Source organism: Arachis hypogaea, unplaced genomic scaffold, assembly GCF_003086295.3.
Source record: "Arachis hypogaea cultivar Tifrunner unplaced genomic scaffold, arahy.Tifrunner.gnm2.J5K5 arahy.Tifrunner.gnm2.scaffold_131, whole genome shotgun sequence".
NCBI lineage: Eukaryota > Viridiplantae > Streptophyta > Magnoliopsida > Fabales > Fabaceae > Arachis > Arachis hypogaea.
The window spans coordinates 5,001-15,000 of NW_027255527.1; the positions used below are offsets into that span (position 1 = coordinate 5,001).

A 10,000-nucleotide genomic window follows, 5' to 3' on the forward strand; every position below is an offset into this window, starting at 1 on the left:
ACCTAGCAGAGACCAATCCAACTAAGGAAACCCATCATACCCAGCCCAAGCGGACACGGTGATTAGACGTTGAGCGCCTGCGGAACACGAAGAGAAAAGCCGGTTCTGACTCCGTTCCTTTATTCAAATAAAGGTGTCGAGCCTCCAGTTGACTATAAGTAATACGCATAGGATCAATGGTACGAACAAACATACTCCAGAGAACCGAAGACTAGCCGTTCAACCGAAAAAAGGAAAAGCGTTACATTAATGGGTTGCCCCAACGACAAACGAAACCTATGCCCATAAACGTTGGGGTTCAAAATATTACTTTTACTTTTGAAGTTGGAAGAAAGGGTGGTCGTAGATCAGAGGCATGATGGTAGGCGTAATCCAGTAGTCGGCGAACTCGCATTCAAACTAGATATTTGAAAATCTCGGGATTGCTTCAATGGCAGAAGCCAGAAGAGTGAATTCAGCGATTGCTTTGTGACATGGTCAGTGGAATATTCCCTCTTAAAAGTAGGGGAAGCTATCTATATAGGATTTCGTGAATAAAATCATGGAAGAAAAGAAGAAAAAGACGACTTGCACGACCTTGTATGGATAGGATCTACTATCAGATGGAACCCGCCCATGTGGCATTCAAATCTTCTATTTGCTAAAAAAAAGCATTTCTTACCGAACCGGGTAAATAAATAAAATAACTGTATCCAAGCCCAGAGAGTACTTTCCCTTATGCGTTACACCTCCTATGAACGAACCTGAAAGGGCCACGTACAAAAGGGTTTTTACAAAGTTTCAGAGTTTTGCTTGCCATGTCGACTCATTCATACATGCGGTCGACCTATCATGTCTGAGGGTCAAATCCCAAGTCTGATTACCTTGGTTATCCGATTTCATGCTACCACCGAGCGGACTTTCCTATGAAGCTCGACCTAGCTTTACACGGTCCTATAAGACGCACGATGCTTAACACATGTAATTGGAGTTCGGGGCTTACAGAAGCTCGTGCAAAGAAAGAAGATTTATAGGAGAGAAAAGGCGATCCCTTCTCAATACCTTACCGGGCCTTGAAGTGGAAGAGGATTCATGCCTCGAATGCGCTCTTTTCATAGTAGAAGATATCCACGCACAGAGACTAGGCTACACATGAAAAGGAAAGGTCTTCCCCATTCTCTTGGCCTTCGGGTTATAAGAATACTATTACTAGCTTTACCCTAAGAGCTACTCTTTCATTAAACTGCTTTTGAATACTACATGGTCCTCTCAAACGCCGAGGGCTTCCTTTCAATTGCTTGGCCATTAGTGCCTTCTCAGTAAATTCCCATAGAATTTCACGGAAAACGAACAAGTAACAGAAGTAGTGACCCACCCGTTGCCTTACCCCCACCAATAACTAGGATTGCTCCCTTCTCCAAGATACGTATGCGAGAGTGCCAACTCGACCGTTTTGGGACTTTCCGGGGCGAGGTAGAGGGTTACAGAAACGACAACTTTAGATTCCTCTATGAGGCTCTCATAGCCTAGTAATGAAATGATCAATCACTTCATTCCAAATGCGTTCCTCAATCAAAGGGAGAATCACCAACAAGAACTTCGCCACCTCTCTGGCCATGCCTCACCGCCCTTGCTTCGACCCATTTGTCTCAGCAGTATTCGGTAGCGGGGTCATCACTATCAGTAGTCACGCAAAAAGTAGCAACGACGCCCTTTGGCGAAGGGTCTTCCAAGCCCTGAGATCGCGGAGTGCTGCGCGCTTCCTTAATAGGAGTTATACACTGACTAGAGCTACAAAAGAAAAGAGCTAACCCAGAGCAACAAAAGAGGCCGGGCCGGGTCCCTCTCTCTCGATGGGGTGCCTTTCACTCTGCTTTGTGAACACTTTATCGAAGGTAGGATTTCAGGTTTTTTGCCAAGCTATGAATCGAAGAGATCAATCAATTTTTTATTTGATGTTCCATCGGCAAACACGACGAAAAAGGTAGCCGAACCAAAGTGCTAGCGTACAAGAAGGAGCTTTCGGCAGTGGTAGAAATACAAAAATGTTTCATCATCGAGATTCTTTCTGAACTCCCCTATGACCGAGAAGCTTTTTCCTACCGTGTATGGTGTAACGGCATCTCGTGCCAAGAAAAAAGAAGGGGGGAACCTGGCTCACAAACCGGGGGATCTGGGGGCTTTTGCCCGCTCATCATCAATAGAATTCTACTACTAGGTTAGTACCCATTCTGACTCTTGCTTAATAGAATTCATGCTCCGAGGGACATCGAAGACTTGGAACTAACAATATTCATTGCCTCACTACCATCTCTCTCGGAAGTAAGTTTCCCCGCCATCTTAGTGGTACTAGTCTAATAAACTTTAACTTGAACTGCCAAGACTCGGATTTTGGTAACGCTCTTATAGAATTACGTTGAACGTCCCTTTATGATATGCCTTTCCCGATCGGCGGGAACGGCGACTCTCGACCAGAAGGAAAAGAACGGACTAAAGCGAGGAGTTCATTAGCCATACGAAGGGGGACGTAGCCAATGGGCCAAGCCAAACTTACGTATAAAGCAAAAAGCATTGAAACTAACACGAGTGGGAGCAAGACTTGGAATCATAACAGAAAGCGCTACGGCTAGAGCTAATACAATTAGGCCAGAACGGAGTGACTTAGGTCCCATGCCATTTGATACCGTACTTGTAGAAGTAGGCATAAGAGCTCTATCAGCTAGCTCGTTCTGGTCTAGTTGCGCCATAAGAGAAGGGAGCAGGGGAGCCACTCTTTGGTCCAATAAAGAGACAGAAGGAGAGGAATGAGTTGAAGGAAAAGATACGTATAGTCAAGTCACTACGTATCTAAGTTCGAGTTGAACGTAGTGAAACGACTATCAAATCATCGTCTTTTCACTCGACTAATCATCTCAGCATCCATAGAATCTATCTAGATAGAGGCAGTCTGCCGATTCCTGCTTGGAGCTTCACTCGTACGCCCAAAGCCGCTCTGAGTAGCCTTTTCAGTCATGAAGAAGCGGTTTCGAGAAAGGCTTTTCTTCCTTTTCTTCAGTCTTTGTCTCATTGCTTTGGAGTCTTTCTGTTGTAGGTTCGACTCGTCTGCATTTGTATGGTTCGGAACAATTCGTTGTCCGTCTTTCGGTTCCATCCTCTTACAATTTCAAACTCTTTTTTTCTTCCTATTGTCGAAATGCTTGAATTCGTTAGAACGAGAATAGCTCAAGTAGAATCTCTTTCTTTTTGGAGGGTTCCGGAATTGATAGAGTCAATCAATCTAAATTGAATATATATAATAGCCAAATCGTTATCTTATCTTTGTCTAGAGTAAGTTGGTGTGAATTCTACTACGGTAGAGGATCTACAATCATTAGCTCTGGTTCCTTTCTCAATATGGGCAAGTAGTGAGGGGATTGAGTTTCACCCTTGAGAGCTACCCGTAGCAGTCGTAAGGTAAGGTTGGTTTTTACGTAAGGTTTAGCGCAGCCCTCTCTTTCGGAATAGTGAATCATCGGAAGACAGCTATTTCTGATTCTGATTGACTGTCTTGCCATCCTTTCTCAGCTATTGAATCCGCTCGTCCTTCATTCCTAGATTAATCCTCTTTGAGGAAGAGACTAGGCTGCAAGTGAGAGTGATAGAATCGACTCAGCTGTGAATGCTACCGATGCCGATATCGGAGCAGCTAAAAGAAGCAGTAAAAGTACAACCATCCAATAGCAATTCCATTGCACATTCATCTTCTTCTCTCAATTCCTTTTTTTTAAGCTATTAAGGTGCGTGCCGAGGACACTAGCGGATGCCCGAGCTGTGAGGGGGAACTACGATTTAAGACGATTTTCAATAGACGAAATCAGATCGTAAAATAGAGAAGTGCTGCCGCTCCTGAATCCTAAGTGGCTGCTTAGGTTGCATATAAATATCATAAAGTAACCTCTGATACAGTCATCTGCTAGGCAAGTGAGAAAGCAACTTTAGAAATCTTACGCTTAAGGCATCCAGGATAGATAAAAAGTCCCCCTATCTTTCTTTTATAGATCTATTTCTAGTCTTAAACTCCTTCAGTTGCAGAATAAATCTAAGCCTCTGGAGTTGCTAGCAAGCAAGGAGGAAGAATTCTATCAACTGGCAAGGAGAAAGGAGTATTTCAAGCATTTAAAGGAGGACTATTTCAAGCCAGCATTGATTTTGGGAAAGCTGGGGCCTAAGCCATTTTAAAGCAGTTCAGTTCAAAAAAGTTCTAGCAAGCCGCTAAAGCGACTACGTTCCTCGAAAGGATGCTTTTCTTGAGCTTATTCTTGTCCCCAAGGGAAGTGGAGTGAAAAAGAGAGTACTTCACCACCATGCTTGGTTTGGTTGGTCTCCTAGCTCGATGGTACCGGATGGGTGTTAGTTCATATTCCAGGTGGTAGAGCCAGGAGAAGGAGGCCGGACGGAAGGCAAATTCTTTGTTAGAAACCGTTGGGTATACTCTTTCCAAGTATGACCTGGTAACACAATCTAAACTAAACTATTATCTCCTCAAGCCCCTAAGTCTTCAGGCGACATAGGTCAAGCTAACTTTATATCAGTCTTTTAGCTTGTAATGCTCTGTCTGCAGTTAGAGGACTGAAGTGACCAATGGCTTTCTCTTTTGCCCTATAGGCCATTCTCCAATAAAGAGTGATGACAAAAGGTTTGATTATGAATCAATGCTGGCATTCGCTAAGCGTGTAGAATAGTCAATGGGTCTGGCTACATGAACCATTGCAACTGCTAGTCCTTCAAGACGTATTGAAAGCAGCACATCAATCAAAGAATAGACCACTAGCAATAGTAGCTATAGTGGTCGAAGCTAAGCCCGAAGCTGCATTCCGCTTTCTTTGCTGTTGATCTTCGTCGAATTCCCATTCTTGGTCAACGAAATTCCTTGATTTCCCGAGTTGTCTCAAGAGCCTACTTATTCGCGTTCTGGTTCTTACCAATCTCCCTCTCAAACAAAGGAGGGAATGGCTTCCTTTCAGGTTGTGTTGTTAAAGACCAGACTGTTCTAACAGGGCAGGGGAGACGGATAACAATTCTCATACAGTAGAGTTATGATCGGGCAATAGCGTAGATACAGTAGAGCTCGCGTTTGATTCGATAGTCGGAACTCTTGGCCTCTGGATTTTTTCTTAGAACAGCCTTCACTCATTACGGTACGGGCTCATTCCATTCTGGAATAGCTGGTAAGTAGAAAGGTTTTACAATTACCGTACTCTTATAGAACTACTACCTTACCAGTATTGTCCACAATAACCACACGCCGGTTATAAATGATATGGCAATCATCGCCAGGACCAATAGAATGGATCGTTCCAACCAGTTGGAGATCATTCAATAGCGTATATAAAGCATCCACATCGAATGTAACTTGATCATTCTCTCTAGTCGAAATAAAGACTTCATTCACGAATCTATAAATTTAAATTCCAGGGAACCTTTTAGTAAACTCACGATCGAAGACATCAATGAAAACTATGTTGAATATGACCCTTGTGAGCTCACCAATAGGAGGCAGACTAACATCAAACCTACGATTACCAAAATCATCATAGATAGGAATGTTAAGAAAATCTGATATCAGCCTATATAAATTTCCATCTCCAACAAAAAGCTTAACCTTATCCAAAATCAGACTTATTGGTATCATTGGTAATGAATCTCCTAAGTCAAGCTTATACAATCTATCCGCTGTACCAATTTTTTTAAGGCGATCAAAAAGAAGCCATTCGCTTCCCAACTTAAGCCGAGCGATAGGCGCGATATCTCAAGTAAGGTCTCGTTCGTCTCACAGCAAGTCTCCTGCGATCTACTCAAGGGTTCAACTCTGTCGACCCTTGATGGCCTTTACGAGCCAACCAAAGATCAGTACATATGGCGCAAGACGTTAGGTAATAAAGAGTCACGGCTAATCCCTAACCTGCGTTACTCCCGGGAATAAGCGGAAAAAGATTTTACCTGCTAATCCCTTTTATACTCGCGATAACTATGTAGCTCGTTTGCTCTTATGTACAGGTTATTTATGCTCGCTGAAAGTATGTAACTCGCTTGGCATCATCGGAGATTAGAAGCTAGCCCTTACCTCGCTTCCCCGCATAGCATGGAGGGTCTAAGGTAAGATCAGAGGACTGAAAGGAAGGCATAATATGAGTACTCGCTCGCTGAAGAGGTAATCATATAAAAGGCAAAGGCAGAAGATCATGTTCTCGCTTCCCTTATCTGTTTGGCCTGGAGGCGTATCTCCCGATGGTCGACTGAAGGCTTATTACCGATTAGCCTTTTTGCTACTAAAGAGACTTATGGAACTCAGGCTGACTTGTTTGCTTTGCTCTACGCTGGGAAGACGACGGTGCGATTTCATCTGTTGGAGGCTGCAGCAGTTAGCTCTACTCTAAAGGTAGTTCCGTTCTCCTCGGATGAGAATCAATAGCTGTTGGAATAGTGGTAGCGGTGTGACTGTGACTTTCTTCTTGAAAAGACTGCTTTCCTTGGCTAAAAGGTAGTGAGTGCATTGATGCAGAGAAGTTGGAATAGAGTCAGTGTGCCACGAGTGACTCCTTTTGTTGTCGATTGATTTGACTCTGTCTCCTCCCACTCCCAGGAAGGATCAGATACAGATTCTCTCGTCCTGGTGGTTTGGGCATAGATCGGATTTGCCTTCTACGACGGCTAGTGAAATCATAAAGAGTGTGCTCCCCTTGGGCATGAAGCCATTGGATCAGGGCATCCAATCAAAGGCGAAAGGTATTCATTCGGAGTTCTTCCCCGGCAAAGCAAAGTCCCGTCGAGTTAGCTGTTGGAGTAAAGGCATGCCTTAAGGTAGCGAGTGACTTTCAGGTGAGATGGTTAAATAGTCGATTAGATAAAGGCTGTTGCTACTTCCCCCGAAGGGATAAAACTAAAGCAAGCTACCTTCACGCTAGGAGCCTCTTTTCCTTCTGCCCAGCTCCCCACTTCAACGACGAGCCTTACAAGCTCATAAAAAATTCTTCACGTTTTCCTCAGCCCGAAAGGAGAGGGGGAATGAATTCTATTACTTGATTGATATTTGATTGACATTGACAGATATGTGTACCACACTGAACAAGCAATATGCCGATATGCTTTATGTACCAGCAAAGCCAGCTCGACCGTATACAGTATAAGGGATTCGCCTTTGCCTCATACAGAAGAACTACGGATTGAACAGGACAGGACAACCGGGAAGGGAAGCCTGACATAGATATTGATTTGAACAAAGGAACTCAAACCGGTACCAGAAACCAAACAAGAGATGGAATTCCAGATTGAACAGATGACCGACCCACAATAAGACGAAAATGGAATTCAAAATTCCATTCTCTAAGACGAACTAAAGGGATGTCTCTAAGCAGCCAAGGCCAAGAGCAAGCAGGAGTAGTCATATATGCCTAGAAGGATTCGATAAAAAGAATGTGAGTGGGCAGAAGATCAATCATTGAGCCTTAGGCCACTACCGAGCAGCAATGGAGGATCATAACACTTGAGAGATGATCCCTACTTGAAAAAGCGGAGACAATACCTCTTGTTTTGTTGCGACAAATCGAGTTTCAAAAGCCCATTTATCCATCACATTTTCAGGCACACCAGTCAAAGATCCAATTCAAGTTGGGAGTGAGCTTTCAAGAAATTCCTTTATGCAGATAAAGAGGAGCGATAGCTTAAGGCTAATCCTTTTCACAATCTGTAGCCGGGGAATCTGGTGTCAGTTCGCGTCCTAAACCCGATTCTTCTGGTCCATCGTGATTTGTCAACAGATTTGATAGTAATGGGTTCACCAGTGCATCGTAGCGGGTAAGAAGAAAAGGAGCAGCTTTCGCTTCTTCACCAGGAATTTCTATGAGAAGTTGACCGGTAAAGAGCTTCTTTCGCGTTAAGCGAACATCAGAAAAACAAACGTCCATCCTGCCTTGTAATGACTTTGAGCTGACTTAGCTACAGGCCGCTTCGCTGGGACTTTTTACTCGTGAGACCAAGATAATCAACCTAAGAAAGATTAACAAATAATTCTCCCTAAGTCAAAGACTTAGGCTACTATTAATAGTAATAGGAAATAGAAGCTAAGTAGCTACACTTTCGTGCCGGGCCAGCTAGAACAGCATCGAAGCCAGCTATAAGCCCAGAGTCGAAGACAATGGTAGAGCCGGTTGCTGACTTTCCCGATGGAGCTGTAGCTAGCTAGGCGAAGGACTGAGTCTAACATAATCGTAAAAAAGCTTTTTGACTGGAACCTTGGGAGCTATCAAACCTGATCCTCACCTCTATTCCCCGGGAGTCTAACTCGTCCAGTGTAGCGGAAGCAGGCGATAACAAGAGTAGCTTGTTCCTGTTCGTCTATTCGGGACGGGGCAGGCAGCCCGCATACATGAAGAGAAGAAGAGAGGAGAGGGGTTTCCCTGAGATGAGGGTGTCAAGGCGGTCGAAGAAGGCCACAAGTGGAAGCAACCGATGCTTTGGTCATTCAGTTGACTCCGCCAGTCCGTGCTTGCTGTCATGCTGGCGCAGGGCTTTCGGCCTTACCTACTATTGGATTGGAACCAATGACTCTCGCCGTATGAAAGCGATACTCTAACCGCTGAGTCAAGTCAGATAAAATGGACCCCTATAAGAAAGAGAAAGCGTTATCACTATACGAAATATCGGCCTATTCACTCAGCTAGGGAATAAGACTAACCCAATTTCCCTATTCACTGAACCCAAGACTAAGGGAAAAGAGAACTTCCTTTGCTCCCTTCCTTCTACTTATAGGAAGGAACCCGGACTCCTAACTAAAACCTCTCCCGATTGATTGTCTCGATTTCACTGCCTTGGTTGGCCACCATGCCTACTTCTCTCCAATGCCTCCTTCTTAAATTAAAGCCCTTCGTACTGCAATCCAATCAATCGATCGATCAAGAGGCTAATCTCTTTTGTTTGGGCCGGTAGCTAAAAGAAAGTCCTCGCCTTCTCTTGAACAAGGGAAGGGCAGCATAGCATTAGCTTCAATTGAACAAGCTCAACCTTGAAAAAGAAAGGTGGTAGGCCGAAGAACCGTTGAACGCTTCAACTTGGCCACTGAAGAAGGCGAAGGCTGGGCAAGAGACTAGGCCAACTTACTGCTTACTGCCATGGTTTAAGCTTTAGGCTCCATAGACGGAACTTTTTTTTTTAGGTATTAGGGAGGGGAGGACACCACTCAGCACCTAAGGTGGGGTTCAATGCCTAACAAAAACGGCCAAAAGAAAAAAAAAGAGATGTATGGCTGAGAAAGAACGCATGCATGGGGATTCTGTCTTTCGGAGGTTCGATAATCTATGATAGGACATCTAAGGCTAAGGAAGGAAGTCCATTACTGAGAGAAGTGGTGATCTCGTCTTGCTTGCTGGGAGAGAGAAAGCTTCCGGACCACCTTTTCCAGCCAGATAGCGAGCGATCACTCAGCAATGAACACTAACTGAAAGCGGCCGGGAAAGAGTAGCCATCCCTTACGGGAATCGAACCCGTGTCTTCGACATGAAAAGACGATGTCCTAACCACTGGACGAAAGGGACCAAAAAGCCATTCTTCATATACCGCTTTTTGTTTGAGCAGGGGGCTCCGAGAATAGAAGTGGTTCGTTTTGTTTCTATACGCAATTCAAGATTTCGTTTGTGTTCTGGCGATTTCTGATGTGAATTCGGCGGGTCGTCCCCCCTTCCTACGGGTTCCCCCACCAGAGCCCGCTTACGGCACGCATGACGCATGGTTACAACCTTTGCCTTAGCGTACAGCGAGTTATATAGAAAGCATGAACCACCTCGAACTCACTCGATCGATGGTTCATGGTTCTACGTAATTAGTAGGAGCGAGCTTCTACTCCAATCTAAGGTTTTTAGGGTTGTGAACTCAAGAGTACCGGTACGAGTTCTTTGAGTAAGGAACAGGTAGCTTTTACTTATGTCAATGAGTGAGAACAGTAGTAGTAGATTGAGTTAAAGAGTTTGATCTTCCCCCCCAAAAAGGG

General features: G+C 44.4%; 1 protein-coding gene and 1 non-coding gene across 2 annotated transcripts in view; both read right to left on the reverse strand.

Annotated features, from left to right (window-relative positions):
• Nucleotides 1-9,476: 9,476 nt before the first annotated feature.
• Nucleotides 9,477-9,548, reverse strand: TRNAE-UUC (transfer RNA glutamic acid (anticodon UUC)). Its single transcript has one exon. It is a non-coding gene; the product is annotated as a tRNA-Glu (tRNA).
• LOC114927290 (uncharacterized) overlaps nt 9,549-10,000 on the reverse strand; it is a 4,899-nt gene continuing 4,447 nt past the window's right edge. The window contains exon 1 of the mRNA XM_029296908.2: nt 9,549-10,000. This exon is cut by the window's right edge and continues 4,447 nt beyond it. The gene's annotated coding sequence lies outside the window, so the exon portion shown is untranslated.